The sequence below is a fragment of the Adiantum capillus-veneris genome, chromosome 27 (assembly GCF_014529385.1).
Source record: "Adiantum capillus-veneris isolate H3 chromosome 27, ASM1452938v2, whole genome shotgun sequence".
In the NCBI taxonomy this organism is placed as follows: Eukaryota; Viridiplantae; Streptophyta; class Polypodiopsida; order Polypodiales; family Pteridaceae; genus Adiantum; species Adiantum capillus-veneris.
Genome location: NC_140957.1, coordinates 24,015,849 through 24,038,874, shown reverse-complemented (window position 1 = coordinate 24,038,874; position 23,026 = coordinate 24,015,849). Strand labels below are relative to the sequence as shown.

The window sequence follows — 23,026 nt, the reverse complement described above, 5'->3', positions numbered from 1 at the left end:
TTCGTAAGCAGTTAGGTGTAGGGTAGTACATCACTTCTCTACATCTCTTGTATATTAGCTTGTATAGTAGCTTCTCTCACACTTAAAGTACCACATTGGACTTTAAGTGGGAGGTTGTTGGGGTATAAAGCCCAATGTGGTCACCCAGGTAAGTGGGCGGGCCGCCAGGTACGTACACATATTCTTTTGTAAAAACCTAATAAGAACTCACTATGCTCTACACATTACAGTAGAGCGAGTTCACCATATCGTCGTGCTCTTCTTCTCGCACTCTCTCTCGCGTCGCACTTCCGCTCGTACTCCTTCAGATTTGTCACACCTTTGGAGATTGTTTCTGATAATGGTCCAAGGTTGAGGAAGGGTTTACTCACGGAACTTTGTGAAGAGCTTAATTCGTCACAGCACCCCCTACTACCCACAGTCAAATGGTTTGGTGGAGAAGGCTAATGGTGTCATTGCAAATATCATTAGGAAGATAATGCAAAACAAGACAAAGTTTTGGGATGACTTCTTGGATGATGCCTTGTGGACGTATCGAACCACATATAGGGAAGCCACAGAGTTCACACCATTTCACTTGGTTTATGGTCAAGAGGCTTTAACATCCCAACAATACGGCTTTATAGCAAAGGGGCACAAGATGACCAAGAAGCATGGATGGATTGACTTCTTACATTAGTGGAGCTTGAGTGGAAAAGAGAAGCAGCCTATGAGCGCCACAAGAGGAAAGCGACACAAGCAAAGGAGAAGCTTGACAAGAAACTGAAGGGCAAAGGCATGAATGAAGGAGATCTTGTGCTAAGATATGACAATCGACTCGATAATCATTTTGATGCCAAGTTTGAAACTAGATGGCACGGGCCATACATAGTCAAGAAGGCTTTCAATTCAAGTTACTATGAGCTTATGGACTTGAATGGTAAAGAGCACTCCAAAAAGGTAAATGGGTATCGACTAAAGCCCTATTTGAGTTGCCTTCTACCAAAGGATCTACCAAAGATCTGTCAAAAGACAACTATCTCATGTAAGTTTTGTTGTACGAAGCATGAGTGTAACTCGAGCCAAAATGCCAAGGGGCCAAACAATGAAAATCTTGTCAAGGACTCAGAATCACTCTCTTTGGAAAGATGCTTTATGATGGTACATGAATATCCATCATCCTGGGGGAGGGCTAATGATAGCCGTTTTTTGACTATTCAAAATTTCCATAGCGAGCTACCTCGCCCTATCAAATCACTCAAACAATGTGGTTATCCTCACTCTTTCACTGTACATAGGCGTGTGTGAGTTAGGGGACTTTCCCCATATCTTCTTAAAAACCCCTCAATTAGCTAGTCACTGGGCTAGTTGAGCCAAATAAATAAATAAAATAAAAAAGAAAAACATATTATGGCCTCTTTGTGTGTAAATATTTCATTGTATATAGGACCTAAATATAGGGATTTTTAATAATTATTTTGGTATTTTATTTAAATATTTATACCTAATTGTGTGTTTTATTAGGCTATGCATGCCTTCTTTTATCCTCTTGCACCATAAGTATATATTTTTGGCCAATGTGTACATTGTCTAATCTCATAAATAATTTTTTCTTTTACACAAATCACCTAATTTTATCCCATCCTATTAACTACAACTACTAACACTAATGACTAACCCTCTACTATCTACTAGAGTAGGCACCTCCAAGTTACTCACCTCTCTCTCCTTTCACTGTCAATAATTCTTGGCCTTGAGCCCACATCCATGTGACTCAAAGGAAAAGAGATACCCACTCTCATTTGAAATTCAAAAAGAAATTATAATCCATGTTACTCTTAATAAAATTGATTATGTTTAATCCTAATTGCTTCTTCCAAAAACCTATAAATAGAGCCTTCTCTTCTTTGTAATGGAAGGGCACCATAACATAGCACTCTGCAACCCTAGTTGTGTGAGAAGATTGTAAGCTTTGAGAGCTCTTTATCACATTAGACTCATATGTGCATACAGATGCTTCGAGGCTATTGAGAGGAATCGAGTGATGTCTTACTCTCCATCACATTTGTAGCTTCCACTTGCTCATAAATAAGATTGATAGTTTGGGGTGCAATTGTGTACAACGGCTATGCCTCTTCTCTCCAAAATCAACTCGACACTTTGGTTCAATGGCTTGTATAAGGTGAACTTCTTCTCAAGATTATTTGTATGCTTTCATGCTTTGTGGTTTTAAGGGGCTTGTTGAATTGTTTGCCTACGACTAATTGTAAGAGGGTGATATGGTAAGAGGGATCCCATTACCCTAAGGCAATGGTAAAATGGCAATAAGATCAAGCCTTGTGTTGTTTCTTTAATTTCTCTAAGTTGGGAAGTATCTAATCTTTTATGCTAGGATCTAGTTGTTCAAGTTTATTTGTACTCTCTACCTTACTCTCTTCCAAATCCTTATGGTTGTGAAGGACTATGTTTAGTGTGTTTGTGTGGCAATTTTGCATTCTTCTTTTTGTACGTTGGGCTACATACTATGTGCGTTCTGGTTTGCATCCATAAATAGCTGGTGCCCGTTTCTTTTGTTGGGTTTGTTGTTGTCTTGTGTGCTTGTAGTCGCCCTAACCCCAATTGAGCAGCGCAGGAGCCTTGAGGAGTGTTTAGAGGTCGCTTCTCTTGTTGCCCGTCCCGGACCGCCTCAATGTCACTAGTCCTCTGGCATGACTACATCATCATACCCACATGAGAGCTGACATCCCACCTTCATTCAACAAAAATCTTGTGAGTTTGTAGTCATTGGTCCACTTCTTCACCCCGATACTAAAGTCCACGGGCTATTAAATGAAGTGAGGCGGTGGGTCGACGGTGGACAGCTGCGTGCATGAATCTCGAGGGCTCTAAAGGGTTGCAAAAATGTGGCTCTCAATACCCGTCATGGGATTTGAACCTTGGCAGGCGTTGTCCGAGGCATGTGGGCTATCCAATCCTCCCATGCGCATGTGGTGATCATGGTGGAAAACAAATGAATTTTAAGTAAAATTGGATACGGACATAAGTAAACTAAGACAAAAAAAGTAAACTCGGACACACCGAGTCAAATCAGATGGTTGAACTTCCCTCGCATCGCGCGCTCCTAGTTCACCACCGTGGATCCCATAACGGGATCTTCATTGAAGGCCGCATGGGATTTAGTAACGACCATTGTTCACTTCTTGCGCTCCTTTCAAAATCTGTGTCCTTTAGGGTAAAGGGGCCAATAAAAAACCACCCCCCCAAAGAAAGGACAATGACACCCCCAATAATAAGACAAAGCTAGACCAACTTTGTGCAATTCAAAAGAATTCTCAACGTTCTTTTTATTTGAAATGCAACCTTTTCATTAGGCAATGGATGATTTTAACCCTTGTTGGCACCCTTGTCTTTCTTTTGGGGTTGGTGTTTCTTTTTTTTCACACCCATTTTTGTTACATAGGAATGCACAAATGGATTTCTAACTTTCGGCTCCGATCATCAAAAAAGTTGAGATCAATTTTTTCGTAAAGCTCTCGACGAAACGAATCAAATGAGCTACAGACTGGTTATAATTGGGCTCGGAGATCGGAGATCTATGCTCCGTCTCTTAGGTGACCCTCAGTTGGGGGTTTTACCCTTGTGTTGAAGGACAGCCGCCGAAATGTATGTAGCTTTCATTGCACTTTCATTGCAAATCTCTCTCTCTCTCTCTCTCTCTCTCTCTCTCTCAAAATATTTGAAAGGAGCAACTTTCCCTCTCGCGGAATCGTGCATTTTACGACGCCTCATCGTGCTACGCGGCATCTCTCTCTCTCTCTCTCTCTCTCTCTCTCTCTCTCTCTCGCACTGGGATACTTCGATCGAGCATCAATCAACCTCATCAATATACATCGACTACATGACTACACGTCCTGGATGCAAGCAGCCTACAATTACCAAGGTAATAATCCTATTGTTTATCTTTCAGTCTTACCACATGATCTGCTTTTGGGGGTGCAAAGTACAATGTCTCTGTTTTGAATAGCCATAGTCCATAGTCAACATGGGTATTCCTATGAGCGGATGCAAAATGGACAGAGGGGGGCACTGTACAATATTCAACTCTTCTAACTGATGATTATTCTTATGAAGTAAATCATACCACGACAATAAGCACCACAATCAAGGAAACGCTTCCAGTGAATAAGAGTAAAATCTTGTTGCGGGCCGGAGTGCGAGTTTTTTCCTATTCCCTTAGCAGATGAGATGTTGAATGGTACCAAATGTCGGATATGGAAGATTGAGATGGGGTCTATCCTTGAAACCTGTGATTTTCTACAGGCAGTGGTCACTTTGTTGACCTCTCCTTGAATCTGGATTTGAATCTGAAAAAGACAAGAATTAGTTGAGCAAAATCAATGCCAAAGTTTGTTTATTCTTGTTCTTAAGTTACACACATGAGGTGATTATGACATGAACACAAGAAATCTAGCTACATATGGACCACATGTATACTGGATAATGCCTATGAACAGATTCTTGCTGGTCTTACAGATGTGGAACCTTCAAGTTGCTTCAGCTCTTCGCCAATGGATCACTAGTTGTTTCGTATGCCAAACATACTGCATATGCATATGGGTATGAAAGTATGAAAAAGATACCATAGGTCGGACCCATAGAAGATACCATAGGTCGGATTTCATAGGCCATAAAGATAATAGGGGGAAAATATGACAAGATGCATGAAAATGAATGATCTTCAAATAATAAGACTTCTGAACATAAAAAGGCTATACAATAGAAGCTAGAAGTTAATAACTTTAAGGCTAGAGCACATGTGCACAGAGCAAATTGCCAAACATTTGAGCCTTCAGGCGAAAAATTTGGGCACCCCAAATTTTCAAGCCTCAAGTATGAAATCCAATCATACTCCAATCTTACTATATGATTGGGTAAAATCACATGGATGATATTTCTTGCCTGGTTGTCTGGAAGTTTTTTCAGAATCTTGGAAGTTGCTACATACATCTACATTGCACCTATGTACGGGCTGGCAAGGCAAGGGTTGTGTCTCACCCTTGTGATCCTTGGGTTTGAGATTGGCTTGTATTTTGGCTTCTTAGCCTTTGAGGAGAAGGATGGTCCTAAGATTTCAGGTGATGAAGGCAAGGATCACGTGAGGATCTTTGCACCACAATATGATTTTTTGGTCACATGCCTTGACAGCAGGAACAGTAGGTGGACATTGAATTTGTATGTCTTGACATAGGCTCCAAAGGCTTGGAACAAGGTTGCTGATGGTTTAATTGCCGACCATTAGTAGGGGTTAATAAGTAAGCGTCGAAAAGCCATTGAGCAGAAACTAAAGATCTGGACTTCGCCAAAAATTTTGCGGAAATTCTCAAAGCAGTAGTAAGGGGCCTCCCTTTGCTCCTTTGCTTGCTCTATAAGGGTTTTAGTGTGAAAATGTGTTCTACACTAGAGAAGTTACATACAAAGCTTGCCTATCCTCGTGCGTTGAGGCCCTCGCGTTTTGCATAAGTGCTCAACTTGGATCCAAAACTGCCCCATACATCTTGATGAGCATCAGGCCAATCATGATACTCTTGTTGTTTCCCTTGTTCATGTGGTCCTCTCCCTTGTATAAAGCCATAAAAATAAGGATAGTCTAAGAGTCAGCAAGACCCTCAGCCCTATTGAAGATGTGAGCAATGAAGGGTGACAATGTCCTGGTTGGATACATGAAATGCTCTACTCGAAGATCAGTTTGGGTGGATATTCTCCCATGCTGAAATTTCTCTATCACTCTTTGTACTCTGCCCTCTATGAAGAAGTGAGGCAGCCTGTTGTAGTTTTGTAGGTTGCGGTATAGGTGGCTGATTTGGTACATGATATGATACCTCTGCATAGGCATGTCATGTTGTGGGATCCTAAATGGGTGTGGGAGGGCTTTGCTTTTGGGAAGGGCATGCTCCCAACATGCAACAGAGATGGTAGTAGGATGTCTAGGAGGGAGTGGTTATCATCAGATGTAGGCTTAGGCTGGATGGAGACAACAAAGCATGTTTTGGATTCTGAGGCAGCTAACCACTCGAGAAGCTCCTCATCTCCCCTTCTTGCTGTAACAAACTGCTTACGTGTCAAAGCCCTGCAGAATGGAGCCAATTTGCAGATGCCGGCCGAGGGGCCTAAACCCTAAGAGAACAAGTAACAAAAGAAGAAGTTCTACCAACTTATGGGGACCCCATCCGACGGGGCCCAAGTGACATAAAGAATCAAAACAAAGCAGGACTCACACATCACACACACAAGAAATCGCGAAGCTGGTTGATGACGTGGCAGATTTTCAAAAATCACGTTGATTGATGATGTGGCATGCCGTACGGATTTCCGTGTTTTGCGTTGACTGCTGACGTGGCATCTGTACGGAATTCCGGATTTTACGCTGACAGCTTTTGAGCATTGCTTTTGGACCAGAAACTTTTGAGTTTTGAAGGCTTTTTCACTGTAACTATTTTTCAGGCCAAGGGCCTTTAAATATGAGGTTAGGGCTCATTCTTTGGCATGCTTCCGGGAGAAGGTGCAGAGTCTGGAGTACCGGCTTGTATTGTGTTGATGCAATATAAAGAAATACCGAAAAGGGCGCCAAGGTTTGGGGCCAATACTCTCTGGGGTGGAATTCCGCCACTCCGTGTCATGTGTCGCCTCTCTCTCAGTTCTGTTTTTATTCAAGTGTTAAAAGTCTGTTCAGTCTGTTCTTTTCTATTGGCACGTGGTGCCCGTCTTGTGACAGTGGTATCAGAGCATCAGGCGTGTGCTTTTCTGAAAACATACCGATCCCACCAAAGAGCAGACAGAGCAAGATCGCACTTCCAAAGTTCATTGGAAATTTTAGCTTTGTGCTCCGACCCCAGACTTACTAGCCACTCCCACCCTTACTTCATCGCGCATCGGGCGCGCTCCCGTCTTCACTGCTCATGTCTTACAGGGCATAAGCCATTAAGATCACTTGCAAGAGAAGGACCTAAGATTTGTTTCGAGTTGTTTTTTCCAGAGACAGTGCCATGCAGATGTTGATAGCTACCAAGCAGCATACTTCAAGTACTTGGCAAGCTTTCAAGAAAATTTTGCCCGAAGTTATATGGTTTCTGACATCTTCCTTCGGAGTGCAACTTCTGGTAGAGTGGGGTATCCTGAAATGCTTGCCATGGAGACCCTAGCAGATTATATCTTGAAATTTCTCGACATCTCTCAGTAGATGTCTCTTCTCGAGTTGATAACCTTGGAGGTTTGGTGCGATTGCTATCTTGGGACTACCATCGGCGCCAGAGGAACATAATCTGTCCAAGAGCTGATGGACCATGCTGTGCTCGGCTACGACCTTATGGAAGGAATCCAACCCTAAATTTTATTACAGGTTTCAAGATGGAAAGTCAATCGACTTTTCGAGCTCGACTGATGTCAAGATTGCTTTTTAAGTTTGAATTTTGTCTGAGAATCTATTTGAGAACTTGTTTGGTGATCTTGTTTGGAATTTGTTTGAAATGGATGCTATCTGTTTTAAACCTGTCTTGGTGCCAATTTGAATTGTTTGACTCTGGTTTTAATACTGGTTTCAATGATTGGTGATTTTACTCCCGGGTGGAGAAGTGAGAAATATTGTTTTGGTATTGTTTGAACTTCGGAACGACGCAGACTGTGATCTGGGGAGCGTTCCGTTGTATGCTAGAAAATCTCCGAACGACGCAGGCCGATGCCTGGGGAGCGTTTGGTTGTATGCTTGAACCTCCAAGCGATGCAGACTGCGGTCTTGGGAGCGTTTGGTTGTACAGCCGTCTGAGCTCATGGCCCAGACCTTTTTAGGTTATTTGCGGGGGGAGTGACGAGGTAGTCGTTGAGTAGCTTCATGCCGCAGACCGTTTGTCTCGAGGGAGTGCTCAATGGCGTTGTTTGTTGTGTCTTGTAACATGCATATGTAAGCATTTGTGTTCATTGTGATGTGCAATTACTGAATATTCCTAATTGGATGAGATTGCCTGGGTATGTATTTTAGCGCATCAAGACACCCGTGGAAGATTAGTACCGTTTGGGTGTGATGGCTAATTTCACTACGCCGGAATATCAAGAGTTCCAATTTGGACAAAAGGAGAAGCTAACTCCTTGATCAAAAGAGCAGAAAGGAGAAGCTAACTCCTTGATCAAAAGAGCTGAAAGGAGAAGCTAACTCCTTAACAAAAAAAGGACCAAACGGAATGTCCCTCGAAATGATTCTCGGAAATTTTTGATCTAACTTGAGTTGTTTTGCAGATATGCTGTAATCGCGGACGATTACTCTCTTTCAAGAAGGGGAGATGTAACAAACTGCTGACGTGTCAAAGCCCTGAAGAATGGAGCCAACTTGCATGTAAGGTACACAACGGAAGTGAATGTTGAACTTTGCTCAAGATGAGTGCTCCGAACTGTGCTCAAGGTTCCGTTTACTTACGGAAGAGAGAGCCTTCTGCTCCTTTAGTGAGAGAGTGCAAGTGATCACAAACAAAGTGGATAAACACTGTGAATGAAGGTGCTGAGACTGAGAGATAGAGAGAGAAGAATACGACAACAGAATGTTGTCAAACCCTCCTCCGAAGGCCCCACTCTCTATGGTGAGAGCAGTCTACTTATGATTGCACAAATCTCTACAATGCTTGACTTGCCGACGACGTCGACGACGATGAGGACAACGACGAGAGGGGCTGAAATCTGAAAATCTTTATTTGCTGAATTCTGACTCTATGTCGATGACGATGATGACGCGCTGAAAATGCAGATGCCGAAATCTGCGTTTTCTGGGCTGAAACTGCAAACTTCGCTAGATCTGACCGTGCGGCGAGGATTTGCTGTGAGAAGGTGAGATCTGCGAGGCTTGGCACTTCTTCTGCGGTGGTAACTGTTGCTGAAAACCGAAAACGCTGGTTCTAGGGTTGAATTTGTCGCGATGGAAGTGCAAAACGCCGAGATTGATCTGCAAATAAAAAACGCTAGGGTTGATTTGGTTCCTGCGGTGGAAATCTGCTAACGCTGGGAATCTACTGTCTTCTGTGGGGAATCTGCTAACGCTAGGGCTTATTTGCTGTCTACTGTTGTCGAGAATCTGCAAGTGCAAAAACGATGGCTAATCTGATGCAAAAACGCTAGGTTCTGCTGTCTCTTGCAAAAACGCTAAGCCTTTGTGGGGAGTCTTGCTGAGAAGTTGCCTGTTGAGCAAGGTGCTCTTGCTGCCTCTTCTGCCAGAAAGTGCTAGCTCTGGTTTCCTTATATATTATCTTAAGGAAATTGCCCTACCCAGTTCCCAACAAAAGTCACTTAATAAATAAGTGAAAAATGTCAAAAATAGGAAAAATAGGTTTAATGCATTGGAAAATGATCCCGATGGAATCTAATGGTAATGCTGATGATCATGCTCTGTGCAACCAGAGGATATGTATCTAATCTAAGTGTTTGGACATGCACGGTCTGCGACCAGACTCACAAAAGTGCCAAAACACTTCCTAAGCTAACGAAACTGAACCCATGTCGTGAAGTAGCTTGTCCACGTGCACATAGGGTTAGATGTGTCACGTGACATCCCCTCCTTTTCAAAGTGAGGTACTGGTACTGATCTGTAAGGCGTCGAGGATGGCCAACAACGTCTGGAATCCTGGAAAGGACTCTTCGCCGGCCCACTTTGATGCGTGGGTCATGCGATACTTGAACTTCATAAATGTCTGCAATGCTTGCTTCTTTGGGCCGCGCCGAAAGCGACAAAGTCTTTTGTGGCTCCTTCAATGCTTCAACTTCGTCGATAGTCATGCGTCTACCTTCTTCAAGAATTTCCGAGGATGAAAATTCCTGAAACCACTTCCAACACAAAAACATGAACATACCCATTCCATGTAAAGTGACTGGAAAAATACTATTCCTTCGAAAAACCTGTGCAAGCAATGCAGATGAACAAAGTTACGGAGTGCCAAACCGTTCATCAAACACCGCAAACAATGGGATTTGTGAGCTAAATCAATCAACTGTGGCAAATCACAATGGAAATGCCTATGTTTGATGCTCAATCCTTCTTGTGCTCTTTCTGAAACTGTGTCATGCAAGGAAGAGATATGGAATGTGAATTCCTTGAATGCATACTTTTCATCTTGTTATGAGTCATCCACATACATTCGTGCTCATTCATGAGTGAATCGTGCTCAACGTACAATATGGCATGCCTATGAAAAGGGATCACATAAAGATACTGACTAAAATACAGGAAACGATCACGAATGAAACACTCAAACAATGCGTGCTGACTAATCATTCAAACACATAGTACTTCATAAATTCTTGTGAACAATCACATCATGGTCATACAAATCATCATGCTCGTGAGAAATCACATCTTGATCATGCAAATCATCATGCTTGTCATTGTCATGCAATTCTTCATGCTTATCATCATGCAAATCCTGTGTGTCATGCTTTGGAGAAGAAGAGACTGAGCGAGTCTCCTTTTCCCGCATCTCTTGCATCTGTGCTTGAACTTGAGAAAAGAGTGGCAACATCTCATTCATGTGTCGGTTGTTCATTGCTTTTCTTGCTTTGGTCTCGCGATCAAAACTTTGCTTCTCTTTCCTCGCGCTCACGCGCTATGGCTGCCATTCTGTCTTCGTATTTACGCTCTATGGCTGCCATTATTTCGTCGCTTTCTAACTTCCTGTCCATCATCCTCTTGTCGAAAGCCTCTATAGGAGTTAGTGCAATCCTTGGCGTAGATGGGGAAGGGGGAGGGTCGGAAAAACTGCCTAGTGGGGAAAATTCTTCTTCACCACCCTCATGCTCATCACCTCCAAGCGAAGTATCCATTCCGCTTTGAGTAATGACCATCCACTGAAGTCGTGGATTCTTGTGGGTTCTTGTGGTTTTGGGTTCTTAAGCATCTCGAGGTTCTTGCGTTGCGGTTCTTCTTTCGCTTGCAATCTGTGCTACAGAAGGATCTTCTCTTCACTTGAGTTCTACTCTTTTCCGCGGGCGCACCACTTCGCGGCCTTGCGCTCACACAAAGGTTGCTTTTTCCCACCTCACATCGATTGGTCGGCTGCTAAGTGCACGGTCCGCTCTCAATGAGGGAAAAGAGGCACAAGGGGAGGAAAGACAAGCCCTTCTTTCTTGGGTTTCCTGTCACTCTTCAAAAATACGATTAGAAATCGACACGGCCAAGAGGACTTGGGTTACATGCGACCGCAACAAGCAAAAAAAATAAAAATCTTGTGATTCTTTCCTTGAGTGATACAGAACACTGTCAAAGCTCTGATACCAATGTAAGGTGTAGCGGAAGTGAATGTTGAACTTTGCTCAAGATGAGTGATCCGAACTGTGCTCAAGGTTCCTTTTACTTACGGAAGGGAGAGCCTTCCGTTCCTTTAGTGAGAGAGTACAAGTGACACAAACAAAGTGGATAAACACTGTGAATGAAGGTGCTGAGACTGAGAGATAGAGAGAGAAGAATTCGACACCAGAATGTTTTCAAACCCTCCTCCGAAGCATAGTAACAGGGAATGGCCGTTTTCAGGTCTCCATTCCCCGTTCCCATTCCAAGTTCCCGTTCCGAATCCCCGTTCCGTGTTTCAAACGTGAGTACTCGTAACAGGGAATGGCATTTTGTTCCGCGTTCCCGTTCCGGTTTCCCGTTCCGGTTTCCCGTTCCGGTTTCCCGTCCCTGGTAACTATGCTCCGAAGGCCCCACTCTCTATGGCGAGAGCGGTCTACTTATGATTGCACAAATCTCTACAATGCTTGACTTCCCGACGATGACGAGAGGGGCTGAAATCTGAAAATGCTAAGGGCTAAAATCTGCAAATCTTTATCTGCTGAATTCTGACTGTATGTCGATGATGATGTCGATGGCGAAGACGACGCGCTGAAAACGCAGATGCTGAAATCTGCGTTTTCTGGGCTGAATCTGCAAACTTCGCTGGATCTGACCGTGAAGCGAGGATCTGCTGCGGGAAGGTGAGATCTGTGAGGTTTGGGACTTCTTCTGTTGTAGCTGATTGCTGAAAACTGAAAACGCTAGTTCTAGGGCTGAATCTGTCGCGATGGAATTGCAAAACGCCGAGGCTGATCTGCAAACCAAAAACGCTAGGGCTGATTTGGTTCCTACGGTGGAAATCTACTAACGTTGGGAATCTGTTGTCTTTTGTGGAGAATGTGCTAACGCTAGGGCTGATCTGCTGTGTACTGTCGCCGAGAATCTGCAAGTGCAAAAACGCTGGCTGATCTGATGCAAAAACGCTGGCTGATCTGATGCAAAAACGCTAGGTTTTGCTGCCTCTTGCAAAAACGCTAGGCCTCTGTGGGAGGTCTTGCTGAGAAGTTGCCTGTTGAGCAAGGTGCTCCTGTTGCCTCTTCTACCAGAAAGTGCTAGCTCTGGTTTCCTTATATATTATCTTAGGGTAATTGCCCTACCTATTTCCCAACAAAAAGTCACTTAATAAATAAGTGAAAAATGTCAAAAATAGGGAAAATAGGTTTAATGCACTGGAAAATGTTCCTGATGGAATCTGATGGTAATGTTGATGATCATGCTCTGTGCAACCAGAGTATATGCATCTAATCTAAGTGTCTGGACATGCACGGTTTGCGAACAGACTCATAAAGTGCCAGAACACTTCCTAAGCTAACTGAACTGAACCCATGTCGTGAAGTAGCTTGTCCACGTGCACATAGGGTTAGATGTGTCACGTGACATTGCAGCTGCCGGCCGAGGGGCCTAAACCCTAAGAGAACAAGTAACAGAACAAGAAGTTTTACCAACTTATGGGGACCCCGTTCGATGGGGCCCCAAGTGACATAAAGAATTAAAATAAAGCAGGACTCACACACACAAGAAATCGCGAAGCTGGCTGATGACGTGGTAGATTCCCGAAAATCACGTTGATTGATGACGTGGCATGCTGTATGGATTTCTGCGTTCTGCGTTGATTGTTGACGTGGCAACTGTACGGAATTCCGGATTTTACGCTGCAGCTTTTGAGCATTGCTTTTGGACTAGAAGCTTTTGAGTTTTGAAGGCTTTTTCACTGTAACTGCTTTTCAAGCCAAGGGCCTTTAAATATGAGGTTAGGGCTCATTCTCTGGCATGCTTCCGGGAGAAGGCGCAGAGTCTGGAGTACCGACTTGTGCTGTGTTGATGCAATATAAAGAAATACCGAAATGGGCGCCAAGGTTTGGGGCCAATACTCTCTGGGGTGGAATTCCGCCACTCCGTGTCGTGTGTAGCCTCTCTCTCTCAGTTCTGTTTTTATTGAAGTGCTAAAGTTTGTTAAGTCTGTTCTTTTCTATTGGCACGTGGTCCCTGTCTTGTGACACTTGCAGGTGTCCACAACTGGTTGGTGACTGGTCTGGTTTAGATTCTATAAAGAGAGAGCTATGGTGGATAGTGGGGTCAATGCCTCCCTCAAGCTAGATGGAATGCATAGACGATTCAAAGTGTTTTGATCCACATTGCATCACTGTCTTAATCATGAAGAGCTTTGGTGTGTCGTAGCCAAGGTCTATTGATCAACAAAGCCATCCTTTACCTGAGGCAAAGACACTACCACAAAATTCAGAGGAAATGTGACGTCTTGAACTTGGAGAGGAACTAGCTATACAATTTTTATGGGATACATTGTCCTTTGGTCTGCAAGTGAAGGGTGCTAGCCGAGTGGATTGGAGACCAAGAGGCACCATAGTGAACTCTGCATGAGGTTGATGCTTAGTTTGCTCATTATTTGCGTGTTCTCGTCATTGTTTTGCCCGCCCTGTATTGTCGACAGATGATGCAGAAGAGTAGAGACCAAGGGGAGAAAGCACGAGAGAGAGAGAGAGAGAGAGAGAGAGAGAGAGAGAGAGAGAGAGAGAGAGAGAGAGAGAGAGAGAGAGAGAGAGAGAGAGAGAGAGAGAGAGAGTCTCGTGAACCAACCAACCTTGGCAATGAATAACTGATGTGAATACAATGGGGGTTGAGGGTTGCTTATACAACAACCTCATTAAATTGCCCTACCTAGACCTTGACAGATAAGTAAAATAAATACCTAAAAGCCAAACTAAATAATGGGATCACATTGGGCAGTTCACTTGAGATGCCAAAACTCTTAACACCCTCTCTGCAACTCATAGTGGACATCAATAGTGAGACCAAGTCGATGACGAAGTTATCATGGACACCCCAGTTGCAGACTACTCGATACACCTCAGATTCGCTAATCCTCAACTTTGTACCTTAGAAGAATGCCATCTTGAGCATCGGTTTCCGTTTAGAAAATTGAACTATAGACCACACTACGTCCAAGAATCTCCATTCGTGAACTGTGAACACATCACGTCCAAAATACTTTCCAAACAATGAACTTTGAAACACATCCTGTCCATAATTAGACCAACAACAATGCATTGGTGCACTCATCCATAGTGTTTTAGATACGTTTGATTGGTTCCCTGCCGGATGCATATGCCTTGAATTCCGACCTACGGGCTCAAACAACGATAACGAACTCCAACACAATCCAAATTAATTATACGGAGCATTGTTTGTCCCTCTCTGGCTGAAGCTAGTAGCGGCAATTGCTCTTTGACTAGAAATTTGGTGTCGTGGCCATTGTGGTCGCCACCGCGTGTGCCATGCTGATCTCCTCTGGAAAATCTTTATTACCATCATCTCTGTCTAGCTTGCCTTTGTCTTTGTCTTCTTGTGAGTTCTTGCTTTTGTCTTTGGCTTCAGACTCCCAAGCGAAACAAAGCGTCATGTCACATTTATAACAACTGTTTTCGGACCTCGTGGGTACCGAGGCAGCTAATTGAGTAGTGGTATTGCCAACCTTGTCAAGCTTGCCTTTGCCGATGTCCTTTTGCAAGCTCATGCATTTGCCTTTGGCCTTGTAACCGCAAGCTAAACAAATTGCCGACTCGCTTGAGCACGTTACTTGTGGAGAGGCTGCTAATTGGGCGTTGGTCGATCCATTTTCCATAGCCATGTTGATCTTGGCTCTTTGTGGTAGCCGTTGAAGCGGGAAATTTCCATTTTGACTAGCTTTGGAACGTGTGTCCTTTAGGTAGCGTTTCAAGATGCTTCTTATAGAGGCAGGCCAAAAATATGACAATCTCCTCAACATCTCAAAACGCCATAGTTTTGAAGGCTTTTCTTCACACAAACCAACTGTTGGTGGGTCTAGGCCCTCTACATTTCAATAGGCTGCAAATAAATAGCGCTACAAAAGGAACCCAATGGTCGATTGCATATCAAAGTGCTAGCAAAGCTGCCAACAGTTGGAGCTTTCCATTGCTTCGCAAAGGCCCCCTTTTTACAGCATCTCAAAACGCTGTAGCTAGCAGGCTTTCAACAAAACATTTCTTGACGTTGTGTTGTTGTTGCTAAGATTCTCCTCCTGAACACCCCAAGCTTGAAAATGTAGAGCTACCGCCACGGCACTCTAAAAACGCTAGCGTTTTGAGAAGCACTTTGCCAACACCCCGCTGCTCCGCGAGTTCAAAGCTCCTCCCCGCAACAAGTTCCTTTCCTCTTCTCTGTGCCGTTTTTCTCCCGCGATCAAAGAGCACGTAGCTCTGATACCATGTCAAAGTCGACGATGCGGAAGCGTAGAGAGAGAGAGAGAGAGAGAGAGAGAGAGAGAGAGAGAGAGAGAGAGAGAGAGAGAGAGAGAGAGAGAGAGTCTCCTGAACCAACCAACCTTGGCAATGAATAACTGATGTGAATACAATGGGGGCTGAGGGTTGCTTATATAGCAACCTCAATAAATTGCCCTACCCAGACTTTGACAAATATTTAAAATAAATACCTAAAAGCCAAACTAAATAATGGGATCTAACAACCCCACCCCCTTGTACTTCATCCACATTATATCAGGTCATTGATCATCGAAGCTTGCCATCGTTTAGGGTATAGATCCGGATTTGGAGGTGAAGAAGTGGTGTCACAAAGTGATGACGTGGCGGACAGCAGAAACCCTAAAATTCCTGCAAACCCTAATTTTTGCCAAAAACCCTAAATTCCGGAAATCGCGGAGGCGGATTATTAATTTTTTTTTTTTGGAAAATGATGAGCGAATGGATGAGCTTTTTTTTTTTTTTGGAAAATGATGAGCTTTTTTTTATAAAAAAAAAAGAGAAAAGACTCTCTAAGAGAGAGAGAGAACTGATGCTTTTGATTTTAAAAGCTTTTGGGGCTCTGCTTTTGGGCATCCCTTGTAACCTTTAAATTAGTGGTGAGGGCCTCACTTCTCAAAGCATCTGGACGCAGAGTCTGAGAGTGAAACCCTAACCGCTCTCTTGTACTTTGATGATTGATTAATACAAAAAGAAATACCGAAAGGGGCGCCAGTCTTTGGGGCCAATATCTCTAGGCACGGAACTCCGCCGGGCCAGTGCAAATCTATTGTGATCTGTGAATTGTTTTGAAGTGGTTATTTGGTGCTGTCGCGGTTGATTCTTGACTTGGAGTGTCCAAGTTTGTTACAGTGGTATCAGAGCACGGCCGATTTCTCTTCTACGGGAAATCCGATCCCCGAATTTTTTTTCCGCGGCACCTATGGCTTCAGGCAATGATCAGTCGACTCCCTTTGCATCTGGAGATGCGGGCTGGGATCACAACGAAGATTCAGACAGAGAGTATGGCCCGCCTCGGCCTACTCAGGCGGAGCAAACAGAGATGGAGCGTCGTCAATTGATTGGCGATGCAACAAAGATGATGCTCAATTTTGCCAAGGACCCGAAGATGGTAAAATATATGAACCAGACCTCTTTGAAAGAGGTACAGATGGAGTGGCAGAGAACCACAACACCACTCCCGAAACCCGCTCTCAAGAAACCTTCTACCTCCAAGAAATATACGGAGAAGGAACTGGAGAACGTGGTTGATGCACGGATTGCTCAGCTTTTCGACGTGCAAAAGAAAGGCAAAAAGCACGGCAAAAAGCACGGCAAAAAGCAGAACAAAGGTACTGACTTCCCGGGATATTTGGGTCGTCATTCGACATTCGACAAAGCAAAGAAACGGAAGAAGCGTGTTCGATTTGAAGGAGTACCCAGTTCTTCTTCTTCTTCTTCTGACAGTTCTTCTAGCTCCTCGGATTAGAGCGAAGAAGACAGAAAAAAAGCAAAAAGTGAAGCAAGACACAAAGCTTCGGAACGGGCAAGAAAAAGGCAAAGAAGGCTACATCTCGCCCAGAGACTGACAGTTCTACTGAGGACTCGTCTACAGACAGCTCAGATTCCGATGACGGAAAGTTTTATGCGAACAAGAAGAATTTTTACAAAGCCAACCAGTATGACTTTCTCGAAGATAACAGCAAGAAAGTCCGAGAGTTTAAGGAAGGTGGCCACTCGATCAAGTTTGATACTTTTCAGGATACTCAGATGCTTCGAAGGCTTTGTCTCTTATACAGCAGTTTGACATCGCTTTCGCGGGAGGACGCTATTCAGAGCACTCCAAGATTCGGAGAGCTGCCTCTTACTCTGAGGGGAATGCTCGTACTTGGTGGTCCACGCTTCTATTAAGCAAGACTGTGCCAGTTACATGGCTGAAATTCAAGAGGCTTTTTATTTCTTCTTGGTTGACTCAAGAGTTTGAGCGAGATATACGAGCTGCTTGGAACCATCTCCGGATGACCAAGAGCGATACAGTGAATTCTTATTGTGAAAGATTCTGGAGCTCTTTTCTACCCGCCTCTTCATTCAAGAAGATCTCGTTCAGAGAACAAATTGAGCGGTTTACCTTGGGTCTACCTACAGAGATCCGAGATCACTGCTTGGAACAGAAGTCAGCTTCTATTCAGGAGTTGATGAGTCATGCGAAGCGGGGCTTTGCCATTCACTCTGGCAGTCTGACCTACCCCACAGATGAGGCCATGACACAACGAGCCAAACAGACTTCTGGGAATGAAAGTAGAATGAAAAAGAGCAACCCTGAGAAAAAAAAAGGATGCACGACCCAAGCTTACTCCTGAGGAGAGAGCTCGCTTCATCAGAGAGGGGAAGTGCTTTGGATGCGGGAAACATGGACATATTTCCGCAAAGTGCCCTGATAAGGCACAGAAAGAACAGAATGATAAAGACGACGACAGGTCTGAGAGTTCGAGAGCAGCTGAGGAATGTGGCAGAAAAGGCAGATAGAAAAGCAGAACTGGTACCACATGGCGTGGGACTTGCACCGAATCAAATGAATGAAAGTACAAACTTTGCCGTTTTTTTTTTGGGGCAAAGTGAAGGATCAAGAAGCTCTTTTGAAGGAGCCAAGGCCAACTTCTTTTCACTTGGAATTGGCGGCTCGATTTGGAACTGCGCCCGACAGACTGACGCCACTGGCGGAGGTAGTTCGACTGGCACCCGGATGGGATGTTGCCATTACACCGAGCATTGGCAAACTTCGTTTGCAATGACAGGGGTGTTCAGGGCACGTGAGTGACGTTCTACTCGGGATCCCTTGGTACCACAAGAACTACGCCGTGGTTGACTACCGGGCCGAGAAAGCGACTTTGATAAATGAAGGGCTTAGAGATTGTACTTGATGAACTTCAGTTTTCTTACTCATTCTTTTGGGAGAACTGAACCATGGATAAAAGTTGAATATGTTTTGACCTGAAGAAAAGAACGCCAAGATTTTTTTCTCCACGCTCATGCCGATTGCTTTTTGAGAGGGCCTGAAGATCATACCATTGATCTGATATCTGGAAGCACACCACCGAATCGGCCACCTTATTGTGTGAGCCGAGTACAGAATGAAAAGATTATGAACTCAGTGAAAGACCTCTTGGAAAAGAGTCTTGTTCAGCCTAGTACTTCACCGTATTGCTCTCCAGTGTTGTTGGTTTTGAAGAAAGACGGATCTTGGAGAATGTGCATCGATTATAGCACTCTCAACGAAATCACCATCAAGAACAGATTTCCGATTCCTAGGATCGATGATATACTCGACAGGTTACAGGGATCCTCGTGCTTTAGCAGGATTGACTTGAAGAGTGGATATCATCAGATCAGGATAGCGCCAGGAGATGTCTACAAGACAGCTTTTCGGACGACTTTTGGGTTATTTGAGTTTTTGGTGATGCCTTTTGGCTTAACCAATGCTCCTGCGACATTTAACCGGATGATGGACAGGATTTTTCGAGAGTACAGGCTATTTGTTGGCACTTTCTTTGACGACATCATTGTTTTCTCGAAGAATGAGGCACAACACAGAGATCATCTGCTTCAAGTCTTTTAGGCATTACGAGATCACACGCTAGTGATTAATGCAAAGAAAAGTGAATTTTTTCCTACCATGGATACACTTTTTGGGACACATTGTGTCAGCAACACAACAGGAGTGCAAATGGACCCGGCCAAGATAGAGACTATCCGTGATTGGCCCGATTTGAGGAATGTCCATGAAGTTAGAAGCTTCTTGGGACTATGTTTATACTACAGGCGGTTCATACGAAAGTTTGCAGAGGTTGCTTCCCCTTTGCATATCTTGACACAGAAAGGAGTACCTTTTTCGTGGGGACCCACAGAGGGGACTGCCTTTCAGACATTGAAAGAGAAATTGACTACGGGACCTATTTTGACTTTGGCGGACTTGCAGAAGTCATTCGAAGTATATTGTGAGGCTTGTGGTCGTAGTCTGGGTGCGGTCTTGATGCAAGAAGGCCATGTCATAGCTTACGAGAGCCGTTTGTTCTCTAGGCCGGAGATGACAGCACAGATTTATGAGAAAGAGCTTTTGGCGGTTATCCATGCTCTTACTCAGTGGCGGCATTACCTACTCGGAGCGGATTTTATTGTCTTTACAGACCATCAGAGTTTGCGCTACTTCTTGTCACAGAAGCAGCTTTCGGAAAAGCAGATGCGGTGGGCGAACATCTTGTCACAGTTTCACTTCCAGATTGTCCATGTGCAGGGACAGAAGAATGTGGTGGCAGATGCTTTGTCTCGGAAACCGTTGGTTCTGGCTATTTCCGCGATACATCATAGGAGCTTCGAGGATATGGTCGATCAGTGTGCCACAGATACAGATTTTGCAGATATTTTCACACGGATACGGGATGGGGAGACAGTAGCTGGATACTCCCTTCGAGAAGGCTACTTGATGAAAAAGACTATGTTGTGCGTTACACAGCCGTTGAGGGAAAAGGTTATGACTGATTGCCACTGTCCACCTTTTACGGGTCACCGCAGCATTGCTACCACCATGAAAGGGGTAGAGAGAGATTTCTTTTGGCGGAGACTGAAGAAGGATGTGGAAGAGTTTGTGCGCAGTTGCTTGGTATGCTAGAAGGTCAAGTTTGACAGGCATAAGGCACAGGGATTGTTACAGCCTTTACCCATACCCACCCACCCGCCCCTGGGAAAATATTGAAATGGATTTCATTTTTTTTATCTCCCGAGAATACAGAATGATCACGATGATTTTCCGATTACATGGCACGCTTGAGACGATTGTCTCCGACAGAGACCCCAGATTTATGAGTTTGTTTTGGAAGGCAATTTGGGAGAACATTGGGACGCGGTTGCAGTTCTCGTCATCGTTCCACTTGTAGACTGACGGGCAATTTGAGATTGCCAATTCAGTGATTTTAGATTTATTGAAGTCTTGTATCTCGCATCAGAAGACTCAATGGGAAAAGAACTTACCTTTGGTGGAATTTGCCTACAATAACACGATACACTCTTCGACGGGGAAGACGCCATGAGAGATTGTTGAAACTGCTGCGAAGGTTCCATCCTTCCTGAGCACGAAAGATTAGAAATTTGAAGCGGATGAATATTCGCGAGATTTGGATACGGCTTTTGCCAAGGTTCACGAGACTTTACAGAAGTCTCAAGAACGACAGAAAAAGGCAGCGGATCGCCATCGTCGCGACTGGAAACTGAAGGAGGATGATTGGGTGCTCTTACTTTTGAGAAGGCACGCCTAAGAAAAAAAAAGGGAAAGGAGAGGCTTTTTCCAAAGCTTAGTATGTGATACTACGGACCTTTCCAGATTACTGACAAGATAAATGATGTCTCCTTCCGATTGGACCTGCCAGATACTTGGAGGATTCATAATGCATTGCATGTGAGTCTCTTGAACCCTGTTAAGGGTGATGTGCCTGATGATGGGGAGCCTGATGAGCAACCCGAAGTGGAAGAAAACGAGGTGATCCTTGTTCCTGAATAGATTTTGGCACATAATGATACGAAGAAAGGTAAAGTCCGAAGGCGGTTCTTGGTTAAGTTCAAGAACTTTCCTGCATTTGATGCGAAGTGGATGGAGGAGGAGGACCTAGCAGATACTCCTCGGATTGTGAAACTTTACCTCGATGTTTTGGTTTAGCATAGTCTACTCCAAACGGAACCCAGAAACTCAGCTTGGCCGAAGATCTGGTGCAGTGGGATGCACAAGAGGGGAGTCGCTCCACTCCTTTGTCAACAGATGCCTCGATTTTGATACTAAAGTCACTGATGTCTCTTTGAGCTTCAGGGATACTGAGAGCTGACAGTATTCTGCTGGATGACTTTATGAAATGGAATTCGCTTTCAAGAGGGGGGTATGTCACAAAGTGATGACGTGGCGGACAGCAGAAACCCTAATTTCTGCCAGAAACCCTAAAATTCCTGCAAACCCTAATTTTTGCCAAAAACCCTAAATTCCGGAAATCGCGGAGGCGGATTATTATTATTATTATTATTATTTTTTTTTTTTGGAAAATGATGAGCGACGCGAATTTTGCTTTTGCTTTTTTTTATAAGAAAAAAGAGAAAAGACTCTCTAAGAGAGAGAGAGAACTGATGCTTTTGATTTTAAAAGCTTTTGGGGCTCTGCTTTTGGGCATCCCTTGTAACCTTTAAATTAGTGGTGAGGGCCTCACTTCTCAGAGCATCTGGACGCAGAGTCTGAGAGTGAAACCCTAACCGCTCTCTTGTACTTTGATGATTGATTAATACAAAAAGAAATACCGAAAGGGGCGCCAGTCTTTGGGGCCAATATCTCTAGGCACGGAACTCCGCCGGGCCAGTGCAAATCTATTGTGATCTGTGAATTGTTTTGAAGTGGTTATTTGGTGCTGTCGCGGTTGATTCTTGACTTGGAGTGTCCAAGTTTGTTACAAGTGGACTGAAGGAGGGATAAATTGCTGACTGTCCATTTGTGTCTCAGATTTGCTGCTGATTTGGAGTTGCTCGGGCTGATTTGGGGCAATTCCTTCCAAGTACTCAAGCCTATCCTCTTCATAGGACCTTACGCTTCCTCTCAACATGATGGATAGTGATTGAAATGATGATGGTATTGGACCATTGTCAAGTGCTACGTGGGATGTATATCACAAGGAGATCGGTGACAAACCGGTGAAGATATCTACCCTTCTTAATTTTTTAATTGATCGTCAGTTAGATTGTCACGTGACACATCCAACCCTATGTGTCTGTGGACAAGCTACAACACGACAAGGGTTCAGTCAGTTCAGTTAGTCTAGAATAGGAAGTGATATGGCATTGTTGTGTGTTTGTTCGCAGACTGTGCATGCCCAAACACTTAGTGTAGATGCATATGCTCTGGTTGCACACAACATGATCATAAGCATTCCCATCAGAATCCATCAGAATCCTTCAGGGGAATTTTCAAGTGCATTTAGCCTATTTTCCCTATTTTTGACATTTTTTACTTATTATTTTTAAGTGACTTTTGTTGGAAAGTAGGTAGGGCAAATTGAGTAAGTTTGTATATAAGTAAACCTAGGCTAGCACTAATTGGCAGAAGAGGCAGCAGGAGCACTCGCTCAACAGGCAACTTCTCAGCAGAACCGAAGAGGCCTAGCGTTTTTGCTCCACAGCATAGACCTAGTGTTTCTGGACCAAACCAGCCTTGGCGATTTGTGCACAGCAGATCAGCTCCGGCGTCGACACGACACAACAGATCAGCCTAGCGTTTTGCATTTGCAAGTCCTCCGGCGACAACATAACAATTTTCAGCCCTAGCGTTTTTGGTTTGCAGATCAGCCCCGGTGTTTTGCAGATTCACCACGACTGAACATTAAGGAACATCAGC

At 44.1% G+C, this 23,026-nt stretch overlaps 1 protein-coding gene across 2 annotated transcripts in view; it reads left to right on the top strand.

The window, feature by feature from the left end:
• Positions 1 to 3,607: 3,607 nt before the first annotated feature.
• LOC147421646 (radial spoke protein 14-like) overlaps positions 3,608 to 23,026 on the top strand; it is a 63,211-nt gene continuing 43,792 nt past the window's right edge. The window contains exon 1 of one of the 2 annotated variants that reach the window (XM_086502776.1): positions 3,608 to 3,919. The gene's annotated coding sequence lies outside the window, so the exon portion shown is untranslated. The remainder of the gene's footprint in view (positions 3,920 to 23,026) is intronic. The other variant, XM_086502777.1, reaches the window with a different exon arrangement.